Genomic DNA, 20,502 nt, shown 5'->3' with positions numbered 1-20,502 from the left:
TAAACAGTCAGGGTTTGAAGAGTCATATATAGATAGGTCATGTCGTTAATCTAACCGTTAACAGGTGTAGTTGTAGAAGTCTAGTTAAGTACGAGTTATGGAGTTTAAAACGGAGATCAATTATGAAGGAATCATTGGACTGTTTGGCATTGAAGACGGAAGATATGGTGGAGACATCGTGGCAGTCAAATCACATAATGATTAATCAAGGAGACATGTGATCATACATGTTATACAAGCTTATGTTTTTGAATTGATTTTTGAAATAAATTTTTGTTTTTACCTTTGGAACCTTACCTTTCGCTTGCTAATATTTTGATGTTTGCTCCACAGGTGCTTTAGGCATGATTGGTCTTCACAGTTGATTTTTTTCTTTTTTTCAATTACCTGCATACAAGATTTTATTATGAACTCGATATTGATGCTTGGACTGATAAACAAACTGTTGTTGCAAAACAGGATTAGCTATGGAACAGAATCAGCTGCAGAATGTGGAAACAGCTGCAGAATGTAAAACAGAGAGTAAAATATGGCTTATGAATGGATGAAATGGAAATGGTTGTGTAAGTGAAAATAAGTCAAGATGATAAATGAAAATGGAGATGAAAGAAATGCTGGAAAAGGAAAAATTTATTGGTGAAATATGGCAATGGAATGAAGTGAAACTGTAAAAGTAAAACAGAGTGAAATGAAATGAGACAATGAATTTTGCAGAATGCTGAATGACTGTGGCTTTTTGTCACCACTTTTTTTCAGAAAAGGAAATGGAAAATATAGGGTGTCAGAAGCTTCTGATTTTCACCCTATATTTTCTGTATAAGCATGCCAATCAGTGATTGGTTTTCAACCTTATACAATTTATTTTTTTTTCTTTTTATTATTATTATTATTATTATTATTATTAGATAGGAAAAACAAAGACTAAGTTGGTGGAGAAGAAGGATTATTCTTCACTAACTTCATTTCATAATTGTTATGGAAGATCTTGATGAACTCCTCCTTCGAGATTGGTTTTTGATATATTTTTAATCTATGACCATTCACAAGAAAAGGAGTTTGACTTTCATCTGTTGTTCTGATCCTCACTGCTCCATTATTGAAAACTTTTTCAATCTCATATGGCCCAAGCCAATGAGTTTGAAACTTCCCTTGAAAATCTTTAAACTTTGAATCAAATAACAATGCCCAATCTCCCTCTTGAAACCTCTTGTCCTTGATGTATTTGTCATGCCATTTAGCCCTCTGTTGTTGGACTAGACCAGTCCTTTGAATTGCCTCTTGTCTGATTTCATCAAGTTCATTCAATTGCTCCAGTCTATGCTTTTGAGCTTCTGATAAATCCATCCCCAACTGGACTGCCATCTTGAAAGTTTTGACTTGGAACTCTATAGGGAACAAGACTTGTTTCCCATAAACAAGTTCATAGGGTGTATGTCCTGTTTTGTTTATCCATGTAGTTCTATAGGCCCATAAGGCTTTAGGAAAACTTTCTGCCCAATCTCTTCTATGTAGATGCACAGTCTTGGTGAGGATTCCTTCAATCACTTTATTTGTAGACTCCACTTGACCATTTGCTTGTGGATGATAGGGAGTAGATTTCCTATGCTTGATTTTGTACTCCTCCATAAGCCTTTCCATCATGTTGGATGTGAATTGAGATCCTTGATCTGTCACAATTTCTCTTGGAACACCAACACGAGTAAAGATGTCCTCAAAAGGAAAATCAACTACAGATTTTTCGTTAGCAAAAAGTAATGCTTTAACTTCTACCCATTTGGTAACATAATCAGTGCATACCAATATATACCTTTTCTGTTTGGATGGAGGATTAATTGGTCCAATAAAGTCTAAAGCCCACTTTTCAAAGGGTTCGATAAGTACCTGAGTTTGTAATGGCATTTCATTTGAGGGAGCAGGTTTCCCTACCCTTTGGCAGCTGTCGCACCTTCTGACATATTCTTTAGCATCTTTGAAGATGGATGGCCAATAATATCCTAAAGAAAGGATTTTATAGGTTGTCCTCTTGTCAGCAAAGTGTCCACCACACGGCTCATCATGACATGCTTTGAGAATATCAAGCATTTCATCTTCCCTGACACACCTTCTGATCATAAGATATGGCCCTGTTTTATACAATTCGTTAGTGATCCATGAATATCTTTCACTTTCTTGAATAATCTTTCTTTTCTCTCTAGGAAACAAAAGTGAAGGTAACTTCCCTGTAACCAAGTAATTAGCAACATCTACAAACTAAGGAGTTTGAGGAGTTACTGCAAAGAGATATTCACCAGGAAACTTATCTTCAATCAGAGAGTCTTCTTTGATATTCTGAATCCTGGACAAGAAATTAGCAACTGTGTTTTGCTTTCCAAGTATATCTAGCACAGTAATGTTGAATTCTTGCAAAAGTAAAAGCCATCTTGTAACTCTGCCATTAGTAATAGGTTTATTCATCAAATATCTAATTGCAGAGTGATCTATATGAACAAAGGTTTCATAGCCTATTATATAATGTATGAACTTATTAATTGCATGAACAACAACTAAGAATTCTTTTTTAGTCATAGTATAATTCAACTCAGTGGGAGTCAAATTCTTACTTGTATAGTAAATGGCATAAGGAATCAAATCTTTTTGTCCCAATATAGCTCCCAGAGTTGTATCTGAAGCATCTGTAGAAATATGGAAATGAAGTTTCCAATTTGGACCTCTCAAATAGGTGCTTCAGCAATTTTTGTTTTCAAGGTTTCAAATGCTAGTTGGCAATCAGGATTCCAACTGAATTCACAATCTTTTGTAAGCAATTTGAATAATGGAGATGCTATTTTAGTGAAGTTTTCTATAAATCTTCTATAGTATCCTGTAAATCCTAGAAAACTTCTAACACCTTTTTGGCAATTTGGAATTGGTAACTTAGAGATGACTTTAGCTTTATATATGTCAACTTTAATCCCATCTCCTGAAATGTGATGTCCTAAAACAATACCTTCTATAAACATCATAAATCATTTTTCATAGCTTAGTGAAAGGTTTGTTTCTTTACATCTTTTAAGAACTTTTTCCAAATTTTCCAAAGTTTCTTCAAATGTGTTTCCATAGACTGTAAAATCGTCCAGATATACCTCTACACAATCATGTATTATATCAGAAAAAATTCCTAGTACTTCTCTTTGGAATGTTGCAGGTGCATTACATAACCCAAAAGGAAGTACTCGGTAGGCAAAAGTTTCCCATGGACAAGTAAATGTGGTTTTATCCTCATCCTCAGGTGCTACCCGAATTTGATTATAACCACTAAAACCATCCAAGAATGAGAAATACTTCTTACCTACTAATGTATTTAACACTTGATCTATAAAGGGCAATGGAAAATGATCTTTGAGGGTTGCTTTATTCAATTCTTGGTAATCAATGCACACCCTCCATTTACCATTCTTTTTAGGCACAATTACCAAAGGAGAAACCCATTGGCTATCTGAAATTGGGTAAATGAAGTTTACATTGAGTAATATTTGGAGCTCTTCTTTTACAATTTCTCTAAGATTTGGATTCATTCTTCTGAGGTTGTTTGATTGGTCTACTGTTTTCCTCAATATATATATGATGGGTACAAGTCTTAGGATCAATGCCTTTCATGTCGGTGTACTCCCATGCAAATGCAGCAGAATGTTTTTGTAATGTTTTGGTTAGCTCTTCTTGTTGTAGTTTCTCCAAGTTTTTGTTTATGTTCAATGTCCTACCAGGAAAAATTTCGATTGTAGAACTACCAAACTCTTCCATAGAGCAGAGAGACATCTGCTTAGATGACAAGTATTCAACATTAGATTTTTCTTGAAATTGTGCATGATCATATTCTAAAGATGTTTCAAAATTTTCCAATGTATTCAAAATTTGACTATCTTCACTAATTTCTGAAATAGTAAAGAGAGGATGACTATCATCTTCATCATCAATCCATTCCTTGTCATCTATTTCTGTGATTTCTTTTGCTAGAGGATACAAAGTAAAATTTTTTTGTTGAACTACCATCTGAAATATACATGTCATGAGATCTACAACTAATAAAAGCATCAGTTGTGGCCAGCCAAGGTCTTCCTAATATGAGTGGGTGTCCTCCTAGATTATTCTTGAGAGTTAAAATCATGAAATCAACAAGATATTCGCAATAATTTAAGGAGACTGAAATATCTTCTAGTACACCATCTGGTTTGATTACTGATCTATCTACAAGTTGCAGTGAGGTAGGTGTGTAAAGAAGATTAGGAAGTTTAAGCTGCTCCATAGTTTGTCTACTCATAATGTTTATTGCTGCCCCTAAGTCAATCAATGTATTTGGAATTTCAATTCCATTTATATGTGTCTTGACAATTGGACTTCCTGGATCCACATATTTCTGCATGGAAATTTTTCCCATCATTATGTCTGCTATCTTTCCTACCAGGTGAATTCTTTTTGTTTCTCTTGGTTTTCTTCCTGGTCTTTTGATGCTCAACTCCTTTATTGTCTTGGCTAGAATTGGAATTTCTCTAATGGCTTGTAACAAAGGAATTTTGATACAGACATTCTTCAATTCATCTAGAAAATCATAATTGGGCAACAAGATCTGTTTTTCTACCCCTCTATCAATTTGTAGTCTCTCAAGAAAAGGAGGTGTAGAAGTAGATGTTGGTTGCTCAATGATAGGAGTTGTGTTTATTGATTCTTTTTGTTTTTCTTTTTCAATGTTTTGGTTTTGGAGGGATGTTCCCTCAAAACTTTTATTGACTTTTAGAGAATCTTCCTTAGAAGTGTCTTGTTCTTGAATAACTACAGAAGGTCTTTCCTTTTCTAATATCCTACCAGATCTTAGTTGAACATCATTAAGATCTAGTGGAGTAATCATGTAAGTTGGAAATTATTGTCCTTCTACCATGTAAGCATTCTGAGGGTTTTTATTGTTGGGGTTTGGTAATGGTTAGGCAGGTAGCTGATTTGATTTTTGTTGAAATGGCAGTAAGAGTTGAGGATTTTGACTTTGTTGTGGAAATGGAAATGAAAGTTGAGGGTTCTAATTTTGAAGTTGTGGTTGTTGATTGTGTGGGGGAGGATAATTCTGATAGGATGGAGGATATTGATAATATTGGGCAAATATCCCATAAGGATTTTGTACCCCTTGTGCCCACAGTTGAGATTGATACTGAGATTGAGGTTGAGGCCAAGGTTTCTGCCAAGAATTCCAGTTTGGTGGGGGCTGAAGATACATTGGATTGTTAAATCCCTGATTTTGTGGCCCCTGCCAAGGTCTTCTTGCAACAAAACAAAGAGATTCTGCAAGATTTGGGATTGCTTCCTCTTGAAAGATAGCCTTAAGACCTGGGATTGAAGGACAACCCTTGGTCTCATGATTTTCTGAACAAATCATACAAGTTTCTACAATTTTTGCATCTAGAGGGCATTCCCTTAGAGCATGTTTCTTTTTGCATTTTGGACAAAAAATGGCTAAAGCATCAGCCTTTGTTTTCTACTTGTTTTGAATTTTAAGGGTGTCTAGTTGCTCACTAAGGCTCCCTAGAATGTCAGTTTTAAATTCATCAAGAATATTGCCAATTTCTGCCCTACTTACAAATCCAGTTGAAAATTTGTTTGCTCTAACAAGAGAAGGATCTCTTGGCCCTTTTCTTGTTTTAGATTTCCCTCTTGAGAGATGAACACATAGTTCTGCTATGTCACTCAATGGAAGTTGAGAGATATCTCCCTTCCCCATCATGTTAAGGATATCTATCCACTCATCTCTACTGGCCTTCAACAAAAGAGCTTTCAAAGTTTCTTCATCTAAATTGTTCATCTTTGCTCTTTTCGAATTATAGTTGAATCTCTCAAGAAAATCCTCTAAGTTTTCATCCTCCTTTTGCATCATTTTGAACACCTCATCTTTATGATTGGTAAGCATACAATAATCCAAGCATCTATCGAAAAATGCTTGTTTCATGTCATTCCATGTTCTAATGGATTGAGTGACTAACCCCATGAACCATTTCAAAGCAGCCCCTTTTAATGTTGAGGGAAACAATTTGAGTTTTTGAGAGTCTTCTAGATAGTCATAAGTTTTGCACAAGACTTCAAACTCAAACAAAAATGTTTCAGGGTCCTCACTTCTCAACCCATAGAAGTTTGGGAGGACAGATGGTGAGATATTTTTCATTGTTGTATGCGTTTCCTCATCCACTATAGGGAATCCAAATGAGTTATCTACTTCCCTATTTCCTCTGCCTCCTCCAATATTGCCTCTACCTCCTCCATTGTTTCCTCTACTTTTCCCTCTACCCCCAACTCCAAACAGTGAGAATTCTCCATCTTGTTCTTCTTCCTGCCATGATAGTTTATTCAGAGTCAGTATAGGGCTCAACCTGCAAGGTTATTCCCTCTTCCTCTGGTTCTTCTATTAATGGACTATGGTAGAGAGTTTATACTTTTTCTTCCTCACCAGGTATTCCTAATTCTTTAACTACAATAAGCTTTCATGTGGAGGTGAAAAAGGTTATCCCTGCTGTTGGAGAATCAAAATTTTTCTCTCCTAGGACTATTTTGGTAGATGAAGTAGGATAATTTTCTTATTGAGTTTCAGCCCCTTGAATTCCAGGAATCCTATGGTTGGGAGTATGAGTTTGGGATGAAAGTGTGTCTTTTCTAACTCTTGGTAGAGTAGGTGGAGTTGTGGGAATTGAACTTTTACCCCTAGTTATAAATCTACCCCTAGAGTCTCTTTCTCTATGCATGTCATTTTTTTTTTTTTTTTTTTTTTTTTTTTTTTTTTTTTTATGAATGTAAGAGATAAGGCTACCTAGTTACACTTCCCCGGCAACGGCACCAAAATGTTTGGTCAATTTAGTGTCCTAAATTGCTCTACATAAATTATCAATCCGGATATCGTAAACCAATGAAGTGTAGTGCACTATATGTGCTAGATGACCCTTCTTACTTTAGTGTTTTTGAGTTTTATGTTGTTTTGGGGGTTTTTGATCCTTTAATCCTTAATGATTTACAATGTACTTAAATCTAACTTCTGTAAAGACTGCTAAGATCCTAAAGAAATGAGAATTAAAAGAGCTTAAGTGAGATTTGGAAGCCAAGTTTAATCAGGAAATGAAAACAAAGTTTCTATTTCTAATCATACAATTATTTCCAAATCATAAGCTACAAACTAAGAAGTAAAGTTGCAACTACTGTCTATCAATTATAGAAACAAGGCTAAATGAAACACTAAAACTGAAAGTGAAATTGCAACTATCAAATATGGAAACAAAACCAAAATGAAATACTGAAACTGAAAGTGAGATTACAACTATTGTTTAGTCTATTGCAGAAACAAAACTTAATGAAAAACTGAAAGTGAAATTGCAACAAAACTAAATGAAATATTTAGTTACTCTGCTTCTCAGTTTTGGAAGACAAACTTCCTTGGGATGACATTTTGAGGAATTATGTACTTTATTATTCTAAGAAAAAATAAATGCAAAAACGCAGAAAAGACTCATTGCATGAATGAAGTATTCAACCACTTAGTTTGAGATGAGTTAATAACTAAAAGGGCTTTTTAGAGCCATTCATATACACCATGAGTCACTAAAGTAATAATAAAATGGCAAGAACTGTAATGGCACTAATTAGTCCATTTGGAAATTTAAAAACTAGTGAAACAGTAAATGAACTAAACTACTCTACATTAGTGAAATTGCAACTTCTAACTGCTAACAAAACTAGAAAGAAATTAAGTAAAGAGAAGTTATTCTATACCGAAAGAAATTATCCTGCATTAGTGAATAAATGATGAATTATAAACAAGGTTAATATGGAAATGATTATGAAAACTGTGAGAAGGAATGGTAAATTTACAGTTTGAAACAGAAAAGACAAAACAAAATGAAATGAAACCTCAGTTAGTGCAGGGGCCCTCTGCAACTGCTCAGGTTATGCGTACTCAATCAAAACTCCAAGAAACACTTTCAGATATCCATGAAACATGTGGTCTTCATATGATCCGAATCGGATCCATAAACAATTGTCATAGAACCGTGACTAAATCAAGTCAAACAAATCCTTGAAGAATCCAAAACAACAATCGAAAACACCCTGAACCAATGGCTATGGTAGCCGGTGCGGAACGACGAGGACCTCGGTCAAAGCGCACTGACCGTGGCCCATGGAGACTGCACAGGAGGTCAAAATAGCCCCTGGGAGCCCCGGATCGCGAAAAGGAGCTGATTTTCGATGCGCGTTAGCACTAACACGCATCGCTGGGCAAACAGGGTTGAAATGGTAAGGCTTAAGCACTCGGTCACGTTGGGAGCCAGAGGACCGTGGGCGGAAAAGCGCCATCGTACGAAGGTGGGACCCACGACTTGGAAACCGGCGGTTTTACCTGAGGTGCCCTTGAACGGTAAGAGGTTTTGGAAAGGAACGGAGCGAGCACCCTCAGCGATCGACAGGTGGCAGCAGAGGTGAGAGGAAAACTGTCGTGATCACGCGGTATCGGTCGAGCAAGTCAACCGCGCTCGGCGTGTGAATGACGTTGGATCTAGAGGAGCCCAGATCAGACGGCTGAGATTGCATCCGATAGACAGAGCGGAATTGACAGGGAATTAAGCCGCGATTTAAGGGGATTTGAGATCCATTGACCGCCACGGTGGAGAAAGCAACGAATCGACGAGCGGGCTGGCGCAGTTCCAATGGGGACGCGTGGCTACTTCTCGAGCGTTCATGCTGACGTCGAACAGGGAATTCCAAGCACGCAGGTGACAGGCGAATCGACGCAGGCGGGAGAGGAAACGAATAGGCATGGAGGTCGAATGGCTAAAGCCATGAACAGAGACAATGAACGGGATATCAGAAGAGAGATTCAGATCGAAGAGTCCAAGCGACCAAGAGAGACAGTGAACAGTGAACCCTGAGAGGAGGACTGAGCACAAAGAGCAGTAAAGCCAAGCAGAGGAGACAGAGGGCCGAGCTGACCATAGGCAACATCGAGCACCAAAGAGCTTGAAGTATCAAGCCTTCCCATAGAGGAATCTGTCCAGATTGAGCATCACAGTTGGCTCTTTCCACTGTAGACCGAGGGTCACAGAGCTGGTAGGAAGAACAAGAGTCTATGTACTCCAAGTGGCTTGGGGAATCCAAGAACCACCCTGCCAAGCAAAATCTGCTTCAGGAGAACTCATATTGAGTCCCTGTATTATAATTTCTTTGCTCAAAGACATAATAAAATAAGGCCACCACTGAAGCTGGACTGGAGACGTAGTCCTGGAGAATAGGGTGAACTCCTTATTAAAAATTGTTTGTGTCTTTGTGTTGCTTACTGTATTTCTCTGTTGTCTTTCCATTTATGTTCTGTGTATTGGCAATCTGATCGATCTGTTGTTTCAATAACACAGAACACACACACACCAGCACATGGGTCTGTAATACCTTTTGTTTAATAAATCTTCACTGAGGTCACTCATAAGGTGATTATCAGATCATCATATTAAAAACAGAAAATGAGTTTTTGAAAATTACAAAACAGTAGTTTGAGCTTAATACATGAGAAAATTTGAACTGGTTCTGCATTCTTCACACAGGTATTTATAAAGAAATTATACAACTGTTTATGGAGAAAAATAAGCTACAACCAAAAACACGTAGCAGACAGGCACACAGAATTCTCTTCCTTGGTTGCTGGAGACATAAATCTAAGGTGATGGCTGTTGGATTCGGTTGCACAAATGGCTGTCGAAGTCTGTGGGCTCAGGAAGTTGTTTCGAATCCCATCACTGTGAAACATGTACAAAACAGAGTCTTGTTTGCCTTAGGTCTCTATGTTTGACTTCTCCTTTGACCGGAGTCTTGTACCATCTTCCTTGTCGACCTGGGCTAGGTGAATAGGACACGATCCATGTCATGATGTTTTCCAAGCTGCCCATGTAGTTATTTCCTCCTTCTGACACCTGGAACCTGTAAAAGCATGGAAGTAGTTGTGGAACAGCCGATTAGCTACAGAATAGGTTGCGTTCCGTAGCTAAAAGACAAAAACTTATTCAAATAGAAAAACATAAGAGTATAACATGTAAATCACTAAAATGTTCTCCTTAAGGCAATGTATACTAGTCATTGATGATAGGAATGCATTTCTTCATGGAAAAACAAAGAAGAAGGGATGAGAAAAGTTGCTAAGGAAAGGGCAGTTTGGGGCTCAACAATCATCATGGCATAATCTTTGAGCATGAATCTTGAGCATAGCAAGTAGAATGGCTCCATCAGTGGCATGCATTTCAGCAAAGGGGTCAAGAGCATAAACCACTCTCAATTCATTGATGACAATCTATTTATGGGGGGAGCTTCATGTACCATGGAAAAAAGATTCAAAATCATTTTGGATAGATTTTTGGAGGCCTTCAAAGGTCTCCTAAATAATACAAAGAGCAGCATATATGGATGGAACACCCCTGTAAGAATTCTACAATACATTTCTCAAATTTTTAGAGTACCCTTCAAAACAAATTGGTCCCACTTCAAACACTTATTTTTGCCTATTTCAAAAGAGGTGTTGAAGTATGAGATTTGACTTTCTTCTGTAGACAAAATGAAAAATAAAATTCAAAATTGGGGTATGCTCTAGCTCAATTTAGCAGGGAGAATAACTCTAATTAAATTTGTTCTATCATCCCTTCCATTATAACAATTTGTTGTCACTCAAGCTCCAACAGGAATTCAAAAGAAATTAGAATTAATTATAAGAAACTTCTTATGGCAAGGGGGAAAAACTAAGACTAAGAAGTTCAACCTAGTCAATTGGAAACAAGTTACTACTCCTTATGAGAAGGGAGGCACTTTTATTCATCTTCTTGAACAAATGAAAATCTCCTTTGGAGCTAAGCTTATTTGGATATTTATCTCAAGTGAATCCACTTGGTGGAAACAAGTTTTAGAGACAAAATATTTGAATTCCTCCCGACAATATCTCCTTACAACAAATCTTCCCATCAGACCCTGTACTCAAATCTAGAATCTTTGCAAAAAATCTTTGCCCTTAGTTAAAGAAAATACTTCCAGAATCTCAGGTGGAGGGCAGGATATAAATATATGGAGTGACAACATCCTGGGCAATGCCCCTCTCTCCAACCTTCAAGGTATTCTTCCTCTCAAGACATGGATGATAAGTAGAGGCATTTATTCTCTCGACCATATCTCACACTGGAATCAACAAGATAACTCTTGGGATGGCTGGAATCCCCCAGCCTTACCTCCTGATCTTAGCAATCAATGGAATTTGCTTCTCTCTCATCTTAAGGGAGCAGCACCAATTAGTTTTGGTTAGCAAGATAAATTCAAATGGAACCCAACAGGTGGGGATTTCTCAGTCAAATCAAGTTATGGAAAGCTAAAAGAAGACTATTGTCACCCTGAATAGCTTCTCTAGAAATCAGTTTAGAAGATTGAGAGTCTTCCTAAAATAAATGTTTTTATTTGGGCTATGCTTAAAGGCAAAATCCTAACTACAAAAAATCTTTGCAAAAAAGGCATACATGGTCCTTCTAGATGCCCTTTGTGTCAAAGAGTAGAAGAAACAATACAAAACCTTTTCATCAACTGCAAATTCTCTGCAGAATACTCACAAATTTTATTCAATCCACTCGAGGTCCACATCAATTCAAATCTCATTTTATCATATTTATTCGCCAATTGGAATACAAGTTACCCCTATTCTCTAAAAAAAATATATTATAAAAAGATTTTGGTTTTTTCTTCCATCATTCTTATGTTGGCAGATATGGCTAGCTAGAAATAAGCTCATATTTCAAAGCATAAAGCCAAAAACAAGAAAAATCTTGGCCAAAACTTGGAGCTTGACAACTGAATTCATATCAGCAAAAGGGACAAGAATCTGGATGATAGAATTCTCCAACATGAAGAGAAAATTTGGTTTAAATTTGTGTTGGATCGGCCTTCAATTTCGGCTTTCCCTCCCAGAATTACTTCTTTTAAGCCCAATGACTGGAAAATTCATTTGAATGAAAGGGATTTTTCATCCTAGTTAAAATCCCTCAATAGACCATGCCTCTTTCTCTATGGAGCCTCTAAGTCTAATTTAGGTCAGGCAGGAGCAGGAGGTTATATCATTGACCATTTGAGTGCAAACAAAGTCTCCTTTGAGTGGGGCCTCGACATCGACTCAAATAACAAAGTAGAGGCTTATGGTTTTCTAATGGGTTCTCAAATCCTCAACAGCAAAAACTACATGAACCCAATCATTATCAGGGACTCTACAATCCTCATCCAACAAATTTTCATGAAATCGAAACCTAAAAATGTTGACTTTTGCTCAAATTATCTCCAGAATCCAATACCACCTAAAAAATTTAGGGAAGGTATCTTATTTCCATGTTCTCAGAGAGAACAATAAGATTGTTGATGAGTATGCAAATAAAGCCTGTGTTAGACCTCAAGGAGAAGCAAGAATTAATCAGGATATTTTTCCCAAATCCATCCCTTAATTCATCCTTTAACTCTTCCCTATCTTTTGTATATCCCGTTTTTCAGAAAGTATCGCTCCTTACTCTCCTCCTTTCCATTTTTTGTCAATGTCATTATTTCATTATATCCCTCAACAGTCAAAGCACCATCCTCAATGCAAATTTGTGTTCTTTCTCGATTTCGCTCCTTTGACCTCTGTGAATTTCAATGCATCGACATGATGACTCTTCTGATTCACAAGATCCTCATCTGGCTCTTCCCCTCCTTAAATTCCCCTCACCCTCTTCCCTTCTTCACGCAACTCTTTTCTTCTCCCCTCCTAGCTCCTGCTCATCTCCCTCTTTCCGACAGAGTAGTTCCTTCGACACTCTAGGTGCTTCCTATTTATTCCTCCATGCCCTTGTATTGCACCTCATCCTCCCCATTTTCTCTTAGCCCTTATGTTCCTTTTGCTCACTCGCATCCCCCTGCATGGATCTGTCCCAATCTTGCCTACACTGCGAACCCTCAAAGTGGTCTTGGAGCATATTCAAACTCTACATAACCAGTGGAAAGGCAAATGTAAAACAAAGATGGGTTTTCTCAACTATCAGTGCAATGAACATCGAAATTCCATTTAGCATCTCAACAAAAGATGTGCACATCTTGAGAATGCACTCCAAATTTTGTAGGACTTGGTGGCCAAGAAACTAGGAGAAAACTCAAATTCGATGGACTGTGGCAGTAAGAATCAACATAATGAGGAGATGTCCATTAATAAAGGATAAAAGGACCACTCAACTTTAGCAACCAACATGATCTGTTTCTCTCGTCAACAGAAAGCAACCTATGTCTTTGCATTTTATTCTCTCTTTAAATTAGACATGCTCAGCAAATGCATCTCGCTCCTACAACAATTTGTAAAAAATTTCAAGTTAATGTAGTTGGCAAATTAGGAATCTATGAACTATATGTAAAAGTTGGATATGAAGGATCTGGGATTTTTGCCTCTCTTTCCTCCCTGATCTGTTCAATCCATATGTACTCGGGAGTTTCTCTCCCCCTTTTTTTGGAATGAATATACTATAACTGACTCTGTTAAAAAATCATAATAATAATAATAATTAAAATAAAATTGAGATAAAATAGTAAATTTACAAATGAAGGTTTTTGGGCTTTAGGTTTTTGCAACACATGGTTTTTCCCATGGTATTCTTCACTAATGTAGCTTATTTAAAGATATTTGTATATATTAAAATCTCAGTTTAGACTATGTCAAGCAATGGTTTTAACCTCGACATGAAATTCACTGGAATATGCCTCTTAAATGTTCATGATAACTTAGTTTAGATATTTTATTGAGTTTATTTAGGAGATCGAATGATAACATTAAAAATAAAATTAAATCAGGGATACTAATATCCTTGGCTCCTGCAAAGACTAAGGTATATATTCTTATTGGGTTTTACAGTATAACAAAGGATATTATTGGATTTTATGGTTTAACCATAGAGCTTTAAGTAGTCTATCTTAACTATCGATCTTTTATATATTAAACGAGCTTAGATCCATCTTAACTCTAGATATATCAAGTGTTGAGAGGGATCAAACAAACCTTTCCTCAAGTTTTGCGCTAAAAAAAAGAGATTTTCACCATGGGAGATTTGATCCCTCTTGGCGCTTGATAGATCTAAAGTTAAGATGGTTCTAGGCTGGTATTAAAAGGACTACTGATCTGATTACTAAGATTTCATCTAAGAAAAATTTAAAAGTTGTCTTTAAACCCTACAAAATGAGTAAACACTTATTCGGGTAAGCCAAGGATAAATCAAACCCCTTTCAATTTTCTAGTATTTACCAGATTCCTTGTTCTTGTGGAAAATACTACATCGGTCAAATTGGTTGATCTTTTTGGGCCCACCTCAAACAGCGCATAACATATACCGCACATAATTGCATCTCTACGTTAGCCATTGTTGAACACTCATTCAAAACTCAACATCTTATCTATTTCAATCATGCTAAGGTCTTAGCATCTGTTCCTTATCATAATCCTCGAATCCTTCGGAAAGCTCTTATAATAAAAAAAGTACCCTACAATTTTCAACAAGGAATGGCAATCCTTAGTCTTTGAAGGGGCTTGAAAATTTTGAACCTTGCTGGTCCAACATACCTTACTCTATGTTTGCTCCTTTGTTGGCCAACTCATCAGCAATCAAATTCAAATGTCATTTGACATGATAAGACTTTATTATCTCAAAATTATTTGATTGCAATGAAATCCTTCACACTATTGGGGGATTGTAGGAGTTGCATTTTTCTTTAAGTTTGTTCATTTGTTAAATCACTATCATGGAATCCTCGAAGGCCATTAACCTATGTATTTTTCTTGGAATGGCTAATTCTAAACCTTGCCAAAGGGCCAAATATTCTGCTTGGTTATTCGTAGTGATACCCAAGCCCCATGGATACTGTAACTCTCTTTGTTCATTAGGGTAAAGGATAACCCATCTCGCTCCTGCCACCCTTGACTCTTAGATCCTATTTTTACTCCAATTAATTAATGGGGTTTGCTATATTAGTCTTTCTCTAAAAGGAGAAGACTTAGAGTGTTGTAGGGACGTTTAAAGAGGAGAAAGATAGATTTTGGAGTTAGACAAGGAGATCAAGTGTATTAGAGACATTCTTGAGAGTAATAAAATTATTTCTCATTTTTATTTAAATTTTTTTCCTTAGTTTAATGTAATTTAGTTCAAATATTTTTTATTAATGAAATTTGTAAGTTAAAAAGATGCAAAAATATCCTTCATATGCATCAAGGAGGCCCCCCTTTGGTTGCATAAAAGGAGAGAACCATGACCACTTAGAGTAAAAGTAAAGTAGATGTATTTTAATTCATGTCATTTATGTAGGTTTTATTTTATTTTTTTAGGCTCTTTACCTCCAATTAATATGTGGTATGGAAAATATTTTATTTTATTTCACAACTTACAAACATATATTGAATATACCAAAACAAAGTACTATTGTAAAAACTGCAACATGTTATAACAACACTAGTGGATATAGTACATTATAGTTTGATGCATTATTTGCAAGTTAGTTTGTATTTAAACTCTATCCTTCATTTATTTTCATAATCTACAAGTTAGCATTCAATGTAGAGTTTCAATTGAACAAGAATCAAAATTAAGTATGAACTATAGAAATTGAGATTTACATAAATGAGTAAATTTTGTACAATGTGCTCCAATAATTATCTTTAGTAAACTATAATTTGAACATGAATATGAATTGATTGCAAATAATTTTTTGCAATTTCTATTTTCGCAAAGTAGAGTAAGAGTATTTTATTTTAAATCTTTCTAAATATTTTTTATTTAATTAAATTATAGAAAAAACTTAAAGTTCTATAATTATAATATGTTTATCTTGCATTGGGCATAATAGATAATTAAATAACACAAGTGACCTAATTTTTCACATATATTGTATCCCACATGTATAAAAATGACCCTAATTAAGTGATCAATATTAAATAAAATAACATTTAATTGACTTAGCATTTTTGGTGTCGTTGCTAGGGAGATAATAAAAAATTAGGCAACTTGTTCATATTGGGTTAAAAACACATGGTAAAGAGGGACTGACAAGTGGAAATGTCAACCACCCTTCTTAATAGGATCTCATATGAAGTGTTATGCATTTAAAATTAAGGCATGTAGTTATGTGAATTGAGTTAGAATCCCAAAACAAAGATTTTTGTGGTGTTGTAAGTGTTATGAACCATGTGCCTTAGAAATGATAAGAAGTTGATGAATAAAATTCACTTGGAGGATGGAATCCACTTTTACAATGAATACAATACAAAAGAAGATGAATTATCCTAAGACTAGATCTCCTTAGTATATGTGTACGAGACAAGGGTACAATGAGAGGTTTTGCCTACATAATAACATAGCAATAGAAATGTAATAACTCAATATCTAGGATTTAATAAGGGGTTTTAAGATTAACATGGGGGTTGCCTCGGGCTTAACATGCCCTTTGAATAAAACAAATGGTGTCCTTAATACTTAACTAATTGTGGGTGTTTCTACATGAATAATTCATGTTTCCACGTCGCCTCTTCCACTGGTAGGTTCTTCCATTTGCTGAGGTACTCATTAATTGCTTGATTTATCAAATTCATAATGGTTCTTTTAGCTATTGCTTGTAGATCTAGTATGATTTTCCCTTTTCATTAATATTTGGTAAAATAGTTTGGATTGGGATCTTGTCACTAATTACCTTCTTTAATCAAGAAACATGGAAGACTAGATGTAAACATGAAGATGGAGGTAACTCCAATTTTGTAAGCCATAATTCGAATCCTCTGTAACACATTCTTGGGGGGGGGGGGGGGGGGGGGGGGGGGGGGGGCGCATAATACCCTGGTGCTAATTTATTTCCATTCTTTTGTTGCTTAAGGGACATCCATTTTTATGGTTGTAGTCTCAAAATACCCAATCCCCCAATTCAAATTCCCTTTCATTTTGGTGTTGATTTAATTGTTGTTTCATCCTATTTTGTGCTATAAACAAGTTTTCCTTCAATAGTTTGAAAACCTCTTGTTGATGCCCTATGCACGGTTCTTCGCTTCTTAAACCTTTGCAATCCCTTTCAAGGGTGATGTGATGGATGGAGGATGACATCTATAAAGTGCCTTAAATTGATGCATTTTTGATGTATTATGGAAGGGTGTGTTGTACTATCTTTTGCCAAGGGAAACCGTTTGACCCATTGTGTCTATTTATTATGTGCAAAACAATGAATATATCCTTCTAAACATTAATTCACAATCTTAGTTTGCCCATTAGTTTGAGGACACTAAGATGAGCTATGAGCCAATTAAGTACCCAAACAAGATAATAATTCAATCTAAAATCTTATAGTGAAAAGTGGATCTATGTTACTTACAATAATTTTCAGAGTTCCATGTAGCTTTTTGGATTATTTCCATGAATGTTCTTTTTACTATATTTTCTTTAAAAGGATGAGAAAGAGAGAAAAAATGGGCATACTTTGTTAGTTGGTCTACCAATACCATAATGACAATATTTCCTGCACATTTTGATAAACCTTTAATAAAATCCACCAAAATTTCTTCCAAAGTTGACTTGGTATAACTAATGGTTGTAGGAGACCCAGGACTTGATTGTCTCTCACTTACTCTATAGGAAGACCACACATTATGCCACAAACTTTTAAACATCAATTTTAAGACCCTTTCATAATTCTTGATCTCGTGGTAAGTTTTCAAGAACCCTAGATGTCCTCATATAGGAGAAGTGTGCAATTCCAAAATGAAATTTTGTTTGACATGGGAAGTCTTGCATAAATATAGATTATCTTGATACAAAGCGTGTCATTCTTCCACATAAATTCATCTAATGCACTTGGGTCCTCCTTTAGTTGTTAAATGATCTTGCACAACTTTTGATCTTGCTTCCATTATGTCCTTGCTTCTTCCACTCGATCAGATTGTGGAATAGACATAACACATAATAAACACTTTGTTTCTACTTCTCTACTTGAAAGTGCATCCGCCACCATATCATGTTTTCCTATTTTGTAGATAATTTAAAAATCATAAACTAGCATCTTTGTAACCCATTTTTTTCCTCTTATGAAGATAATTGTTGCTCCAAGAAGAACTTCAAACTATGATGATTTATATTTACTTTTAAGTGTCTTCTTATTAGATAAATGTGCCATTTTTTAACCATGTGTAGTATGGCCAACATGTATTTCTCATAAATGGGATTGTGCAAGCTATGTCTTTTAAGTTGGTTGCTTTCAACGGCAAGGGGTCTTCCTTCTTGCATCAAAATTGCACGCTTGGCATGAGGCATCACACTCCACAACAAAGGTTTTTGTGAAGTTAGGTGTGGCAAAGATAAGAGTCATACATATAGCCATCTTAAGTTTTTCAAAGGATTTGGTTACCTCTTGATCGAAGAAAATGCTTCCTTCTTTAATAATGTTGTTAGAGGTGTTGTTATTTGACCATAATTATTGATAAACTTGTGGCAATAACCTACCAATTCTAAGAATCTTCTAAGTTTCTTCAAGGTTTTGGGATTAGCCATTCCATCATCACTTTTATTTTGTTAGGGTCCACTTTGACACCTTCATAAGATAATACATGACCCAGATATTCCACTTCTTGAACCCTAATGCAACATTTGGAAGGATTTGCATATTGTTGTTAGTCTTCCAATAGTTTTGAGACTTTGTCGACATGTTGTACATGCTCTTCCCAAGATTTGCTATAGATTAATATGTCATTAAAAATTATCAACACAAATTTTCCAAGGGGTGGAAAAGAGAATTCATTAAAATTTGAAATGTTGAAGGTGCATTAGTAAATCCAAATGGCATAACCCAAAACTCATAATGACTTTCATATATTCTAAAGGTTGTTTTGGGAATGTCTTCTTACCTCATTTTGGTTTGATGATATCCAAACATAGTTCCAATTTAGCAAAGAAAACTACTCCGTGAAATTCATTATTCACTAACGACAGGAATAAAAACTTATCATTGATGGCCATTTTATTGAGTTGTCTATAATCTGGACACATACCCTAGGAACCATCATTTTCCATCACCATTGGTGAATAGAAAGCACTTTGGCTAGGTTGAATGATGGCAACCTCTAACATTTCTCACTCTTCCATGCATATAGATACTTGTAGGGACTAATATTAGGTAGTACACCTCTATATTACAAATGGATAGCATGGTCATGGTCTTAAGCAAGTGGAAGACCCTTAGGAATCTCTCCAAATACCTTGGAATGATTGTTGATAACTTCTTGGAGATGCAATGGAGCAAATGATATAAGTGTTTGATGTAGAAATTTTGAATAATATGACACTTATTCACAGAGCTTATCCTGATTATACACTATTACGGAATGCATGCATAATACATAACCTCCTCTATGTTGATCATCAATTTTGCGGAATTAAAAACAATGAAACATCAATCGCATGCACACATTAACACAGTATGTACTGGGGAAAGCATACAGCTGAAAACCCTCAACTATCTGTATATTATAATGATAGAGAACATGTAACAATACATAGTACAATACTCCTCACAAGTACTCAATACTATCTCCACCTGCTACACACAAACTAGCTCAGATCTGAATCAAGTCACAGGTTCAAATCTCATCCGTTGTTTGCCTGCCTCTATTGCGCAATCCAAAGTGAGAATAGGAATGATCCAAGCTCGTTTTTCTTGGCTTGTATTGTGCAATCCTCATTGGCAATCTCCATCATTGATTGTGCAAATATCATGCACAACTATAGTCACAACTGATAGCAGTCTCACTCTTTCACCTACCTCTAACACTTGTCTCCACTAAACTGTCCATGCACTGAGTTAACTGATGTATTAATTAGTGAATTAATTAATAATTAATTCACATCACTCATCACTAGTGTATTCTGCAGTTAGACTAAATACAACTAGTTCAACCAAGTCAAACTGAACACAACTCCATCAACTCCTCAATCAACTCCACCAAACTCAATCACTTGAGTTCTAACTGAAGTCCATCATGCAATAGCTCAACTGACCCATAAGAAAAGTGTATTTCCTTCTGGCAGCTGCATGTGCCACATCCGTAGCTCGAACTGAAGTGCTCCAAGAGGATAAGATAATGTTTATAGTCCAAATATTATTAAGAGATAATAATATTCGACTGTTCTATTTTTAGCTTGGCAGTCTAAAAATAGACTCCGCCCATATGTCTAAAAATAGAATTCCATCTATTTTTACCAACATGACCAATCATCCACAAATAGCATCCTGCAACTCATAGACCATGATCCATATGTCTAAGAATAGACATAGTCAAAAAATAGACTTTGAAACAAAAATAGCCTGCGGGCCCACTTAGTGAAGGCGACTCCTTTCCACTAAGCTCCATCATCTTGTTGCATTTTCAACATTTGAACATATAATGAGCACAATCGTGTA

The sequence above is a fragment of the Pinus tabuliformis genome, chromosome J (assembly GCF_031772625.1).
Source record: "Pinus tabuliformis cultivar Carrire ecotype Pingquan chromosome J, CPIR1, whole genome shotgun sequence".
NCBI lineage: Eukaryota > Viridiplantae > Streptophyta > Pinopsida > Pinales > Pinaceae > Pinus > Pinus tabuliformis.
Note: the sequence above shows the minus strand (reverse complement) of the source record.